Source organism: Protopterus annectens, chromosome 8.part0, assembly GCF_019279795.1.
Source record: "Protopterus annectens isolate FY-2018-M chromosome 8.part0, PAN1.0, whole genome shotgun sequence".
Lineage (NCBI taxonomy): Eukaryota > Metazoa > Chordata > Ceratodontiformes > Protopteridae > Protopterus > Protopterus annectens.
Window position 1 is genome coordinate 769,275,267 of NC_056741.1, and position 17,231 is coordinate 769,292,497.

At 39.6% G+C, this 17,231-nt stretch overlaps 1 protein-coding gene across 2 annotated transcripts in view; it reads left to right on the forward strand.

Annotated features, from left to right (window-relative positions):
• TESK2 (testis associated actin remodelling kinase 2) overlaps positions 1–17,231 on the forward strand; it is a 1,590,840-nt gene that overhangs the window by 264,762 nt on the left and 1,308,847 nt on the right. The gene's annotated exons all lie outside the window — the stretch shown is intronic.

Genomic DNA, 17,231 nt, shown 5'->3' on the forward strand with positions numbered 1-17,231 from the left:
AAGACAAGTGGCCTGCCAGACTACAACATCTACATATCAACTTGAAGGAGATGTTAGCAGTCCAGTTTGCATTAATAGCTTTCAAGGATTTACTTCTTCCAGGGCAGGTGTTGATTCTAACAGACAACACAACTGTCATGTGGTACATCAACAAGCAAGGGGGAACACATTCTTATCCTCTATGCAGGCAAGCGATGATTTTATGGGAGACTGCTCTCAGTTTACAGCTCAATCTTCAGGCAAGGTTTCTGCCGGGAGCACAGAACTCCTTAGCAGATGTGTTGAGCAGACGAATTATGGATCCCCACGAGTGGAAATTGGATCCTCATGTATTTCAGAAATTGACAGTGTCATGGGGAACTCCAGACATAGATCTGTTCGCTTCTCCACTAAACCACCAGCTACCAAAGTTTTGCACGAAAAGGTTTTATCCCACAGCTTGGAAAGTGGATGCTCTTTCTTTCAGTTGGAGAAATCTTCATGTGTATGCCTTTCCACCTCTGCCTCTCCTCCCAAAGGTACTTCTAAAGGTCAGACAGGACAAACCAAGGATGATTTTAATAGCTCCAGATTGGCCTCGACAGCACTGGTACCCATTACTGAGAAGTCTGGTACGGGAGCCTCCTTGGCCTTTACCTTCGATTCCACACCTGTTGCCTCAGGAGGACAGTCATTTACTCAATGTCAAGCTTCACTCTCTTCACCTAACAGCCTGGCATATTCTGTTTTGAACCATAGAGGGTCTCAACTTCCACAGCAAGTTTTGAATGTGATTTTGGAAGCTAGAAGGCCTAGTACAAGGAAAGTGTACGCAGATAAATGGAAGAGATTTTTATTTTGGAGTGCAGCAAAGGATTTTGATGTTTCTGAACCTAATTTAAGTGTGGCTCTTCAATATCTTACTGAGTTATTGGACAAAGGTTTGTCCTTCTCTTCTATTAAGGTTCATGCTGCAGCAATTTCGGCTCACTATGACTGTGACCCACCATTGTTTTCTCATCCTTTGTTCAAGCAATTTCTTAGAGGGGCAAAGAATATAAGACCCCCACGTAGAGCTCCTACTCCTGCTTGGGATCTCAATTTTGTGTTGGAGAAACTCACTCTACAACCTTTTGAGCCTGCAGCTACTACTGAGTTGAAATATTTGTCATGGAAGACTGCTTTTTTGTTGGCCATTACCTCTGCAAGAAGGGTTTCTGAATTGCAGGCCCTTATGGCGGTTGAGCCTTTCTTAATTTTCCTTAAGGATAGGGTATCTTTGCGTACTAATCCTTCCTTTAGGCCTAAAGTGGTTTCTAGTGTGGCTTTAAACCAAACTATTCATTTGCCTACTTTTTATGCAAATCCCCAAAATAAAGGGGAAAAGATTTTGCACACTTTAGATGTACACAGGCAGTTGCGTTATTATTTAAGCAGGACTAAGGGGTTCAGGCAGTCTCAGCAGTTATTTGTTTCTTTTGCTTTGAGTTCTCAGGGCAAGCCTGTGTCAAAACAAACTATTTCTAAGTGGATTGGGTTTTGCATTGCTTTCTGTTATTCCCATCATGGCAAGGAGATTCCAGCTGGGATTAGGCCTCATTCCACTAGGGCTACTGCCACTTCGACAGCATTTTTAAGGGGGGTGGCAACTAAGGATATTTTGGAGGCAGCTACTTGGAGTTCAGTGCATACTTTCTCTAAGCATTACCACCTTCCTCTTTACTCTAAATCTAGGGCTGGTTTTGCCACTGCTATTTTACAGGGCATTTTGGCAGCTCCTGCTTCTTTATAGTTTTGCCATCCTCCCTTACCTCTGCTTTGGGATTCTACCCAAGTGTAAGGACTGCAGCAATGTGAGATGAAGAACATAGTACAGTTTTGTACCTACCATAAATGTAGATGTTCGAAGATCCACATTGCTGCAGTCCAATTTACCCTCCCTCCTTCCCCTCTGTGGTTAGAGGCGGTTGTGTGGGCTGGGTTGTAAATATTGTGTATTTTGTATATATTGTACATATTGTTAGTGCAAGGGTGGTTGGTTGGTTGCTGTCTTTTGGTTTTGACCTTTCTTTTTAGGGTCTTCTGACATCTGGGGCAAGAAAAGACTGAGGATATGACGTCGGTCATGCGCATTTGTACCCTGACGTCCTGATGTCAGTCTAATGCGCCTTGACCGACGTCAGCCTTATACTTTGATATTCGGGCCGACCGAGGACAGCGGACTACCCAAGTGTAAGGACTGCAGCAATGTGGATCTTCGAACATCTACATTTATGGTAGGTACAAAACTATACTTTACCATGAGTGGTAAGCTCTTCCACTAGCAGCCAACTCCTTGCGGTAGCCTTTTCCAATTCCAAGGCAGGTCCACTACAGTGATTTTCAATGATTGAAAGAATCAGTGTGGTGAGCTGTCCCTTTAGCTGCACTATACAATAGTGAGGCATTCTAGGGAAGTGACTAATGCTAATTAGTCATCTGCTCTTTCCTGGAAATGCCTGCAGTAAGCAATTTAAGCTCCTGGACAATTCAGAGAATTGCATTAATTAAGTAGGCTGACCGTGATAATTAACATACTCAAAATGCTGCAGTCTCCCATTCATGACAATAGAAGAGGTCATGTTTTAGGTATGTTTAGTGAAATTCAGTGGAGAGGTAGTTGTGCGGGTTTGGTGTGTGTGTGTGTGTGTGTGTGTGTGTGTGTGTGTGTGTGTGTGTGTGTGTGTGCATGCCAGGGTGGTCACAGTAGGGACATTAGGTAGGGGATCAAGAGTGTGGATGTGTGTGGGTGTATGTGGGTGAATGGGTAAGAGTGTCCATGATTACATCTGAATGTGGATGTGTGTGTTCTTGAACGGATGTTTGTGGGGAAGTGTGTGTGTGTGTGTGTATTTGCATCTGCAGGGGTATGAAAGGACTGGGGTGACTGTGTGTGTGCATGTGTAAATGTGTTGCTGCCTTTGGTAGTCACAGTAAAGGCATTATGTAGGGGACTGTGTGGACGTGTGTGTGTGGACATGCCTGTGTATGTGCATGAATATACTTATAGCTGTCTGAATGTGTGCATCTATGACAGGGTGCATATACCTACATGATGCTTGGACTGCCAGGGTAATTGCTCATTCAAAGTACATTTAGCACTGGCTGTAATAAAGAGTGATTTAAGATATATACACATTAGCCAATAATGAGGTCTTCCTCATTGTGGCTAAACATCTCTATATGTTTGCAGTCAAGAATGAAGTACTGAAATGCTTTGTGTGGGAATGTATAGTATAATCAAGCTGCTTGTTAAATTTGTATCAAGTGGCTTGTAAAAAAAAAAGTTTTTTTGGTGCTCAGCTTCGAGAGAACACCCTCAACTGCAAGAAGACCAGATTAGCCATTTTCTGGTCCTCATATTTGAGTTTTGAGCTGAGGGATACCAGTTTATAACCTAGCTATGGTTCTAAGCCCAGCTTCTACATCTACAACTGGGCCAGGCATGAGGGTTTACTCACCAGCCACAAACAGATTTGTCAGGAAGTCGTCCACCTCTGTGAGCAGTTTGAGTTTGCGGCCTGCCTCCAGTCTCTGTTGATATCCTTTTCCTTGCTTTTGGCATACAGTATCATATCAGTGAGCCTGCAAATACACCTGTGCTACTGTGCTATTATGGCCAGCCACAGCATTTAATGTTCTGCATCACTCCGTGCTATACTTGGGCCTGAAAAACCCTGTGAATGTTACCTTTTCCAATGATATGCATGACATTTTATGTATAGGGCCTACAGTAAAACTTCTTTTTCCTGAGTGGTGAACATTTCTAGCTACTGCCATTCCTTTAGACACATGGCAAGACATGTACACCTGTAGGTTACACGTGGATCTGTGTGTGTGTGTGTGTGTGAGAGAGAGTGTGCGCACGCATCTGCATGACTACCCTTGGGAGACCTTTGTCTCAGTCCTGTCACCCCTGCCTCAGTTTGGTGGCCACATACCTGTGTCTGCTATTATACTCTGATCATTCGTACCCTGTTTCCTGTTTACAGCAGCACATTAGCACTACCCACCTTCTTGCAGTATTCTACTGATGGTCTGTGGTGCTGTGCACATCCTGTCTCTCTCATCGTCTTCTGTATTCATGTCCGTGCCATGACTTATGCGCAGGAGGCATTGATTCCCCTGAAACATATGTTGCAGTCTGTGAGCAATGACCACAGTGTGTACTGTGCACCTCCCCCCCCCCCCCCCCAGCTGGACAGTAACCTAACATACACTTGTGCTTTTATCCTATCTGATGTATTTTTCCTATCTGTCCCTGGTGTTGCCATGAACCATGGATGTTCATTGTAGTGCTGAGGTACATTATTGGTTGTCTTGCCATCTTTGACTATACCTATATTGCAGTACAAACTCTTCTTGCACTAAATTCCTGTTCTTGACTTGCTTGTCTTAATATGATCGCCAATGATAGGGAAACCCTGTTTTTATTATATTACTATGAGCCTCACAGCACAGTGGTTATGATAATGACATAAGGCGATTGTCTTTGAATTGCTGTCATTATGTGTTGTACATCATCCCCAGTTAGTAACACCGTGCTTATCCCCACTTGTTCCAAGATAGGACATGTGCACACTGTGCTCCTGCATGGATACTTCAGTGCCTCTAGGGTTGTTACTCCCTTATGCGTCATTGCTACCCGATTATGCACATCATGTGATGTCCATAATGCGCACTTGTGCACATGGGGCTACCATTTTGTTCCTCTTTGTGGCCTGTTAAAAAGATATGGCCTCTTCAGCTGCTGGAGCAGCAGTGTACCTTCTTGCACAGTCTATATTTTATGAACACCGTTGTCACTACTTACAACACAGGAAAAGAACTGCTAGGGAACTTGTACACATGCTGAGTAACACTTCATTTTCAGATTGTAAAAGAATGGTCTGTATGCTATGTGCAGGTACAGATAACCGTTTGATTATGTATTTTGTTATGTAAAGTATGACATTTTTCTTAGTTTGGCAAATAACTGTGGTAGGGAGCTGGTGAACATGCTGAGTAAGAATAACTGTTTGAGGAGAGTACTACCACGTACCAGAGAATGTCAATAACCATTCTGCAATTTTTTTTCTCTTTTCAGTCTGGTGTAGAATTTAGATGACAGGAAGGGCCAAGTAATACAGAACTGTTATAAAACTTTTACAGCACTACTCTTGGCTTTTCCTGACAGATGGTAATGACTCAGTCTTACAGAATACTTGCACCATGAAGGTAATGAATGTTTGCTCAAAAGGTTATGTGGAGCAGATGTTCGTGTTTCACTGTTGCAGTCATTACACTTGGGTTATCCTGCTGGCAGGCTACCCACAGTCGGCCTGAATTCCAAAGTCTTGGTCCGGCGTTGGTTGTTGTCGCCTCTTCCCTGACGTCAGTGCGCCAGGGGTATAAAAGATGCAGCCGACGCCATTTTCTTCAGTCTTTCTTGCCGCGCGGTGCCCAAAGCAAAAGCAGTTCGCAAGTGTCGGTCGGCCGACTCCTTAGATTTTCGATTTCGAATTTCGGATCCGAAGTCTTCATTAAAGCTAAGTACCCCATTGGGGAAACTTTTTTCTTGCTCCAGACCGATGTCAGAAAAAGTTAACAATTGTATTTCTTGTGGGAAGCAAATACCTCATAAGGATTTTTACTCTTACTGTATTCCTTGCCTAGGCCCTGACCACGATGTTGCTTGTTGTCGGTTTTGTGCTAGATCTAACCAATGCACTATTGAGCGTCTGTACGATTTTGCCTTTCATTACTTTGGCCGCAGATTCAATTATACAATGCCGGCGGAACAGCCGACAACCGGAGTTTATAAAAAACGCAAGGATAAAGACAAGGACAGGCATCCGAGGTCCAAAACCGACGATGAGGCTTCCTCTAGGCTAGTTGTCGGTTCGCCAGTTCTCAGTAAGGCGCTTTCACAACCCCTGACACCCGCTACCTCAGAGCCACAGGCCACTTCCAACTCCCACGTGGAGCCAACTGCGCCTCTGGAAACACAAAGTATTGGATCCTCGGAAACTATTCCCTCAGATAGATCTGGAGCTGCTGTGCAGGCATCGGCTTCTGAGGGTGTTTTCAGACCTACACAGTTATATTTAAAGCCATCTTCAGCATGATACTTTGTTTGGAGTTCAGGCTGAAGAGGTGTTGAAGAAAATGGAGGATAAAGCAAAATCTATGCAGACAGTTAAGGATTTCTTACAGGTACAGCCTCCCAGATTTAGCAGGAACTGGCCTTCAAAGAATTGGTCCTTTCCAGTGTCAGGTCACAAAGAGGCAGATACAGGCGCCCTAGAGGCAGATCACAGCCCCAAGGCTCATACAGGCCTAAACAATTGGGTGCTTTTACCTCCAAAAGCGGAGAAGACAAATCTCAATCTTATAGGACGCTCCCTTAAGGGGAAAACTAGCACTTTTCTCTCAAAACTGGCACAGGATCACTCAGGACAAATGGGTCTTGAATATAGTGTCCCAGGGCTACAGGTTCCACTTTCACACCCTGCCAAGGGCAAAAGGTATGCCAGACCTGCCACACAATCAATGGGCAGAGGTGCAAAAACAAGTTTCATCTCTCATGGACATGAGGGCCATTCAGCAAGTACCACAGCAAGAGCAGGGACAAGGATTTTACTCCAGACTTTTCTTGGTACCCAGAAAGGGCAAAGCCTGGAGACCAATACTGGACCCTGTCTATTCTAAATACTTTTCTGGACATTCCAAAATTCAAAATGTTGACTCTGCAGCAGCTTCTGCCCATGCTGGGCAAGAAGGCTTGGCTTGTAACGTTGGACCTAAAAGAGGCATACCTGCATGTACCAATCAGACAATCTTGCAGAAGATACCTCAGATTCATAGCTGGCTCAATGCACTACCAATTCTCTGCACTGCCCTTTGGCTTATCTACTGCTCCCAGGGTCTTCACACAATGCCTGGCACCAGTAATTGCATTTTGCAGACAAAGAGGAATTCAAATATATCCTTACTTGGACGACTGCCTTATTCAAGCAGAGAACAAGGACATTCTACTAAAACATCTGGCGTTTGTAAAAAGATTATTAATTTGCCTAGGGTATACAGTAAACAAAAAGAATCAAAACTAGTACCCTCTCAAGAGATAATATTCCTTGGTGCAAGCTTAAATACAACTGCCCAGATGGCTTATCTCACGCCGGACAAACAAAGGCAACTGACTTCTTACTTCAAAGTGTTGGCAAGAAAGACCCAGTTAACTGCAAGAAAAATTCTGCAGGCTTTGGGCTTCATGGCATCCTGCATTCTACTAATTCCATATGCCAGACTGCATACGAGGAAACTACAATGGTATCTAAAAAGTGTTTGGACTCAACATTGCCACAGCATAGAAACATTTATTACCCTCCTTCCTTGCCTGCAACAGGAGTTTCGATGGTGGTCACAGGCCTGTCACCACAACAAGGGACAGCCATTCAGCCAACCCACAGCCAGACAGGCAATAACAACAGATGCATCAAATTATGCCTGGGGGGCCCACATGGCAGGAAAATGTATTCAGGGCACATGGCCCACAAGCCAAATGCATCTTCATATCAGTCAAAAAGAGATGGCTGTTCAGAATGCCCTGACAGCTTTCAAGGATCTACTACATCCAGGACAACTACTGATAAGGACAGACAATACTACAGTCATGTGGTACATAAACAAGCAGGGAGGCACACATTCCTACCCCCTCTGCAGACAAGCCATGACTTTGTGGGACACAGCATTGACTTATCAAGTACACCTGCAAGCACATTTCCTGCCAGGAAAGATAAATACTCTGGCAGACGAACTAAGCAGAAACCTCACGGATCCCCACAAGTCTAAACTGGATCCACAAGTCTTCAATATGATAACAAAGGAATGGGGATGCCTAGACATAGATCTGTTTGCCTACCCCCACAACTGCCAACTACAGAGATTCTGCACAAGGACCTATCACAAGCAAGCATGGAAAGTGGATGCTGTATCATTCAGCTGGGAAACCCTAACAGTTTATGTCTTTCCTCCTCTACCCCTCCTCCCCAAGGTACTCCTCAAGGTCAGACAAGAGAAACCAAAAATGATTCTTATTGCCCCAGACTGGCCCCGCCAGCACTGGTACCCAATCCTAAGGAGCTTGTCTCAAGGCCCAGCCTGGACATTACCTCTAATTCCTCACTTACTGACCCAACAAAACAATCGGATCCTGCACAGCCAACTCAGGACCCTAAATCTGGCAGCATGGCAGATAATGTAGCCATTCAGAACACACCTCTCTCTAAAGCAGTAATGGATGATATTTTGGAGGCCAGGAGGCCCAGTACCAGAAAATCTTATGCAGAAAAATGGAAGAGATTCTGTTTGGAACCAGGCACAAGGAATTGACACGTTTGAACCAAATATTCCTCAGATTTTGCAATACCTAACTGAGATGCTGGACAAAGGCCTATCCTTTTCATTTATAAAAATCCATGCTTCTGCCATTTCAGCTCATTACAATACGGAGCCACCTATTTTTTCTCATCCATTGCTAAGGCAGTACCTCAGAGGGGCCAAAAATATAAGACCCCCAAGGAGAGCACCAATACCTGCATGGGTCCTCAACTATGTCTTGGAAAAAATCACACTACCACCATTGGAGCCAGCCAATATCATGGAAAACAGCTCTGCTCCTAGCAATAACCTCTGCAAGACGAGTCTCAGAGTTACAGGCACTCATGGCTGTGGAACCTTTTATCATTTAAACCAAAAAGAACAGCCAGCAACAAAGAGCTGTGGAAATGAGATTTATTAGGTCATAACTTCAAATAACAGACTGGTTTTGGCTTGGATTTCACCTAGCCTTCATCAGTGTACCTTTACAAAAAACAATTGAAGTCATATATACCTTTGAATTAATAAGCAACAAAAAGTGATTGGAGAACTCATAAATATTAATATAACTCTTCATAAATATTCATAAATGTTCATTCAATCCAGGATGAAAAAGCAAGCCCAGTTTAACAATCCATTTTTTCTCCTTAATATTCAATTTGTTATGCCAACTAGATTTATGCGAACGATCACCAATGATCTTGTCAATAAATAAAAAATGGAATTTAGCTGTATTATGTTTAAGTGTGTGTTTGTAAAGTGCATTGCTTGTTCTTTTGCATTTGATATCACTCAGATGTTCTGAAACCCTTAACTTAAAAGGTCTAGAGTCTGACGTTTGACCAATATAGAAGGCAGGAATATTGGTCAAACGTCTAGACCTTTTAAGTTAAGGGTTTCAGAACATCTGAGTGATATCAAATGCAAAAAGAGCAAGCAATGCACTTTACAAACACACACTTAAACATAATACAGCTAAATTCCATTTTTGATTATTGACAAGATCATTGGTGATCGCATAAATCTGGTTGGCATAACAAATTGAATATTAAGGAGAAAAAATGGATTGTTAAACTGGGCTCGCTTTTTCATCCTGGATTGAATGAACATTTATGAATATTTACGAAGAGTTATATTAATATTTATGAGTTCTCCAATCACTTTTTGTTGCTTATTAATTCAAAGGTATATATGACTTCAATTGTTTTTTGTAAAGGTACACTGATGAAGGCTAGGTGAAATCCAAGCCGAAACCGGTCTGTTATTTGAAGTTATGACCTAATGAATCTTATTTCTGCAGCTCTTTGTTGCTGGCTGTTCATTTTTGGTTTAGCTCATTTTGGCTGTGCAACACTGTCCGTGCAAGGGAATTGTTTTTGATTGCGCATTACTTGGTTTCCTGCTGGAGGTCCGTGGCGTGCTGTGAAGACATATCCGTATCGGATGTTGCATTAGAAGTTGTGATCGATGAGCTCATATTTTCCTGATGTATACATGATTACATCTTTATTTGGTGGATGCCCAGCGTTTCTTTACTGGTGAACTATTGCTCCAGACCTTATTTACATTCGACATCCATTTTTTCATTGCGGAGGTGCCTCGTGTCATTGGCGTATAGCGTACCAATGGTTTTTCAGCTTGGTGTGTTTTGAGGTGATATTACTTGGCAACAGCATTGTTTTTTCTTTTTTTCATGGAAACTTATATTATATAAACTTTTCACAACAATGGATGGTCTTGTGCGGTTGAGATATAGCATATATACGATTATTTGGCCTGTGGCGTTCTTTCGAAAACAGGAAGGCGATATCGAAAGGAGTATTTTGGACTTTTTTTGAATAACTGTGGATTTGGATATATTTTTTGCCTGGGATATTTTCTCAAATTGGTTATATTTTTCACATATTTGGACATTGTTTTGGGACATACTATTCTTGAGTAACCATTATTGTCATTCTTATGGGATACGTGTTATTTTAGTAAGGACAATTAAGTCCCTTTATTCTTGCTCCATCGAATAGTCATCAGCTGAACACTTAAAGATTATGGTGACTTATTTATTTTAGTAAAACATTTCATAATATTGTATTCTCCAGTTATTGGATTTTATTTAGATATTGGTGAACATTTATTTTACGTTCTGCTGTTTCCTGTTGGAACTGTTCATGTTCATTTTTAACAGTATGTGGATAAATGTATAGCTACTTACATATATTGCACTAAGCTATTTATCAGCAATTTTAGGTAGTTTAGGTATTGGAACTGATTGCTTTTTAGTAACATCTTTATGACAGCATGTTAGTCAATACATATTGCGATTAGTTTTTCACTATTTTCATTTAACACACAGTTTGAATGATAGTATGCCTCAATAGCAAGCTTTTTTGAGGAGACTATTTACTGTTGTTTTCCACATTTTATGGGGGCCTATTTATAAGAATAAGGACTAGTAATCCTTTACTATTCCAGTTTAATGATCAGGGATGTTCAATACTTGCTTGTTACTTCTGTTTACTACTTATGGAACTTTTTGGTGTTTACATTATATGGCTCTAACTCTATTCTGTTTGGACTTAGAATTCGGTACATTCATGTAGATTGGTTGAATACATTGGATGACAACTAGCTTCCCTTAATTGCACTTTTTGAATTGCTCTATCGAGATTATTAATTGGATTTAACGATATATGATCAGGTTTTGGCCTCCTGGCCATTTTTTACTTGCTTCCTTAGTATATATTGGGAAATTCACCCACCCCCTTGGAGCTATATTGGACCATGCTAACAACATTTTATTAATATATTAATACATTCAGTAGTGGTGAAATTTACATCATATTACTATTTTTGGACTTTTTGAACGTATTTGAATTTATTGTTGTTTTGAAGCCACTTTAGGAATTCACAACTACCATTATTGTCCTAGTTTCTGTTCTGGATGTGGCTCCTTTTTTCAAATATAATCTACAAAAATCTTTATTGAAGCCATTATTGTCCAGTTTTTTCTATATATATATATATATATATATATATATATATATATATATATATATACATTGTGTGACATTAGGACGTGGTGTTGTGACCCTTATTGTGTATTTGATATTTTTCATCTCAATATGGATTTAAATAGGATTCTCATTGGCCTTTCCTCAGATAGGGATGATCTTGTGGCTTTTGGAATTGGTGAACAACCGAATGGTTTAGATCATAGTACTATTGCCAATCTTGAACAATGTTGTGAAAAATTATTTCGTGATTTGAATAAAAACATGAAAGCATTGAGATCCAGTGTATGGCATCGCAAATTATTTAAGGCATATATGATAAAGGGTATAACTCTCAGGGGCCTTAGGGTGAAAATCCAACCTTTGGTAGCAGAGTCTGATGATATGCTGACCAGTGACTGGACATATATACAACAAGAATGCTCCATGAGATTCGTACAGACATTATCCAGTTATTATGTCAGGATTATTGACCAGGAAACACTTAAGGTCAGCAAGCTTATAGAGCAATGTAATCAATACCAAGATGAAACCTTTTTTCAAGGTTTTTTGTCCAAACTCAGCTCTGATCAGCTTAGTTTTGAAATACAATTGAAAGAAAGGAAACTTAAAAAGTTTTCTAGAGACCAAACAGATTATGAACATGGCCAACCGTTTAAACAAACCAGACATGTCAGGTTTGAAGACACTCCCAGAAGTAGGAACCCAAATCCCAAACGTAAATGACCGAGATCCATTTTGAAAAGACATGGCAATCATAGTGACACCACAGATGCTGTTACCTCTTGTGGTACAGACATGGATTCACAGCAAGCCACGGACTCCCCTACCCCTAAGCGTAATAATTTTGGGACCCCTTTAGGCTATACAAGAGGGGAGGCAGGAAACACAAAAAAAGTCACAAGTCTACAAAACCTTATGGAATTATTGACCAACAAGTAAACGTATCTGCACACAATAATGTATGCAATATTTCCAACACTGTTTTAACTGAACAACAGATTGCTTTGTTAAATAAAGACACAAAACCAATACAAAAGATGTATGCAAGTCGAAAGAAGACCAAAACCAAAAAACAGGACTTGCAAGAGTGCCCAAATGAAGGTCAAAAACCAAACTTCTTTGATGAACACAAGCACTTTATTTCCTTAACGCTGCAACACAAAAGAATACGTTTTCGACATAGAATCCAAGTCTTCATCAGAGATGAACAAATCACAGTAGACCTTACATCAATTTATACCATCCAACCTGTGCAAAATACAATGATAATTAATCATTAACATACCTTAATTGAACAAATAATTTAAAGGTAAAACAGTATAATAAAAGTTTCCCTTTTAAAAAAACTTTAAAATCATTGTTAAAATCCATAAAATAATTATTAATGTTAAATATAAATGATATAATTCAACATTTTATGCTTTGACTTTAAATTCATATAACATAAAACTATATTTATTTCTTTTTCATTTTAAAAAAGCTACCTTTTGTCTTAATGTTAAACATATACCTAAAACTCTTGTATTTAGTGCCATCTTGTGGCCAGTTCTCAAATCACAATTTATCAGCTCTTAATTTCAAAACAGAAGTAATGGAAATCATATCGTTTAAACCTGGGGGGTTTGTGGAATCTAAGACAATCTGCCAAAATAACTCCCTGTATTCGAGTTTTGCCTCCCACATACACCCTCTCAATTCCTTAGGTACTATTTCCAAAACATAAAAAAGAAAAGTTGCTTGCAGACAAATCAAAGTATGTCTGTAAAGGGCATTTTTGTTATTTTGCTTCCTGATTTCATAACTGTGTTCATAAATACGATTTCTTAATTTTCTCTCTGTTTTGCCTATGTAGAATGAAGTGCAAACCTTACAAGTAGCCATGTATACCACACCATTGGTATTACAGTTGGAAAAACATTTACTGATAATCTCCCTATTTCTTGATGTAACTAGAATACTACCCATGTTGTGTATTAAAGGGCATTGTGGACATTGAGAGGGGGTATGTGGGAGGCAAAACTCGAATACAGGGAGTTATTTTGGCAGATTGTCTTAGATTCCACAAAACCCCCAGGTTTAAACGATATGATTTCCATTACTTCTGTTTTGAAATTAAGAGCTGCTAAATTGTGATTTGAGAACTAGCCACAAGATGGCACTAAATACAAGAGTTTTAGGTATATGTTTAACATTAAGAAAGACAAAAGGTAGCTTTTTTAAAATGAAAAAGAAATAAATATAGTTTTATGTTATATGAATTTAAAGTCAAAGTATAAAATGTTGAATTATATAATTTATATTTAACATTAATAATTATTTTATGGATTTTAACAATGATTTTAAAGTTTTTTAAAAGGGAAACTTTTATTATACTATTTTACCTTTAAATTATTTGTTCAATTAAGGTATGTTAATGAGTAATTATCATTGTATTTTGCACAGGTTGGATGGTATAATTTGATGTAAGGTCTACTGTGATTTGTTCATCTCTGATGAAGGCTTGGATTCTATGTCGAAAACGTATTCTTTTGTGTTGCAGCGTTAAGGAAATAAAGTGCTTGTGTTCATCAAAGAAGTTTGGTTTTTGACCTTCATTTGGGCACTCTTGCAAGTCCTGTTTTTTGTTAAATAAAGAGTTGTCTTTTATACCTGTTTTTTTTGTGTCTGAGGATGTTTTTGCTCAAGACGTAGTAACTTTTTGTAGGTTAATTAACCTTAAATTATATTTTCAGGATAACTGTGAACAGTATCATTTATCTGATAATTTTAGATGTCATCCTTCCAGTTTTACACCACCCATGCATCCATCTGTGAGCTTATTCCAACATGGGGTCCTCAAGGATTTGCATTTTTCTGCTAATACTATTTCACCTATGTCTAACAATATTTCAGTGTCTGAAACATCATGTTTAGCAGAATTAGTGCACAATAAAGAATTGGTAATCACTACTGCTGACAAAGGAGGGGCAGTTGTAATGAACTGGATTGATTATGATATCGAGGCACACAAACAACTTGATTATGCCAGATACTACACTAAGATGCCACTAGATCCCACATCCATGTTCAAGCAACAAATTGATACATTTCTTAATTCAGCATTGGAAAATGGGATTATAACATCTGATATCTTAAGACACTTGACCATTAAGGACCCCATTAGGCAATATATTTACTTCTTGCCTAAAATTCATAAGGATCTTTTGCATCCACCAGGGAGACCTATTGTGGCAGGGACTGGCTAACTGAACCTCTATCTGAATTTTTGACCAAATATCTAAAACCTTTACTTTCCTGGGCAAGATCTAGAATACAGGATACCACACAATTTCTGGGTATTATTAATGAAATGCAGATTGAGAATTACTGGTGGTTATGTACGTTAGATGTGACTTCATTATACACGAATATACCCCGTTGGGCTGGTTTGGATGCTATTGAATACTGGCTTTACAAATCCAACATGTACAAACCTGGCTTTAATACTTCCTTGATAATCTTGACAGAACATGTGCTTACCAAAAAATGTGTTTTTTTTACGATAAGCAATGTTATCTCCAAATTAAGGGTACTGCTATGGGGGCATCTTTTGCTCTTATTTATGCTGACTTGTATATGGCATTTATTGAGGATCACATCATTTATGATGATGCACATAATCTTTATTTACCGGAGATTGACATTTGGCGAAGATACTTGGATGATTGCTGGATGGTGTGGAGGGCAGACATTGAATACTTACATGAGTTTGTTCATTATCTTATCGACAATAAATGAGGACTTCATTTTACCATTACCTGTGATCAACATCAGATTACCTTTTTGGACATCATGGTAACCAGGAATCCTGAAAATACACGAAACACTCTCACATATACAGGAAATTTCCTGAATATAACACTTTGCTCCATGCATCCAGCTTTCATCCAAAACATATAGCCAGAAGCATTCCTAAATCACAGTTTATTAGGGTAAGATGGAATTGTTCTGATGATGATACTTTTCGCCTTTATAGCCAGGATTTGACCGATAGGTTTAAAAATAGAGGTTACAGTTCAGGATATGTTTCCACTGCCAGGAATTATGCATCACATCTACCCAGGGAGGAACTTCTCAAATACAAACACAAACAAGTACATAAATCCAACATTTTACGTCTTGCCACCACCTGTGGGTGAAATGCCAATAAATTTATTGACATTATTAAAAGCAATTGGAATATTCTTTCAGCGGATCCTACATTGTCTTCCATTATTGCTCCAACATGTTCCTTTTGTTTCAGGAAGGGCAAAGATTTGGGTGCTTATTTTAATAATCATAAGCACCATTCTGATTCCATGCATTTACAGCTGGCACAAACTACCATTATGGGTGATAAGCTCATTGGCTGTATGCCCTGTGGCCATTGTAACAATTGTAAATATGCATTAAGAACTAAACATTTTTCCAGCAGTAACAGCAGCATTGTATATGATATCAGGTTTTTTGCAAACTGTAACTCTGATTGGATCATCTACATGGCTTGTTGCAGCTGTCATGCCTTTTATATTGGTCAAACGTCTAGACCTTTTAAGTTAAGGGTTTCAGAACATCTGAGTGATATCAAATGCAAAAGAACAAGCAATGCACTTTACAAACACACACTTAAACATAATACAGCTAAATTCCATTTTTTGGTTATTGACAAGATCATTGGTGATCTTTCGCATAAATCTGGTTGGCATAACAAATTGAATATTAAGGAGAAAAAATGGATTGTTAAACTGGGCTCGCTTTTTCATCCTGGATTGAATGAACATTTATGAAGAGTTACATTAATATTTATGAGTTCTCCAATCACTTTTTGTTGCTTATTAATTCAAAGGTATATATGACTTCAATTGTTTTTTGTAAAGGTACACTGATGAAGGCTAGGTGAAATCCAAGTCGAAATCGGTCTGTTATTTGAAGTTATGACCTAATAAATCTTATTTCCACAGCTCTTTGTTGCTGGCTGTTAGTTTTTGGTTTAGCTCATTTTGGCCGTGCAACACTCTCCGTGCGGGGGAATTGTTTTTGGTTGACCTTTTATCATTTTCCATCCAGACAGGGTTTCTCTGAGGGCGAACCAGACTTTCATGCCTAAGGGTAGTGTCCAGTGTGGCCCTTAACCAGACCATTCATTTGCCTACTTTTTATCCAAGCCGCAGAATAAGGGTGAGAGACTGTTACATTCTTTGGACATACACAGACAGCTATGTTTCTACTTGGACAGAACTAAAGCTTTCAGAAAGACTGAGCAACTCTTAGTGGCATATGCTGCAGGATCACAAGGAAAAGCTATCTCTAAGCAGCCTATTTCAAAATGGATAGGTCACTGCATTTGTTTCTGCTATGCACAACATGGCAAATCAGTGCCTAAGGGCATTAGGCCACATTCAACCAGAGAAGCAGCCACTTCAGCAGCCTTCTTCAGAGGAGTACCAACCAATGACATTTTAGAGGCTGCAACTTTGAGTTCAGTGCACACTTTTACCAAGCACTACCACTTACCTCTTTACTCTAAATCCAGAGCAGGCTTTGCCACTGCAGTTTTGGACCTAATCCTATTTAGTTCCAGCCACCCAACCTCTGCTTTGGGATTCAACCCAAGTGTAATGACTGCAACAGTGAAACACGAACATAGTACAGTTGTGTACCTACCATAAATGTAGATGTTAGAGTGTATTCACTGTTGCAGTCCGGGTTACCCACCCACCAGCCCCCTTTTCTTTGCTGGAACTTGTCTGTACTTCTCTATCCTATCCTATACAACCTATGTGGTGTATTTGCTGTTAGATGAAGGAAATGTTTGATGTTATG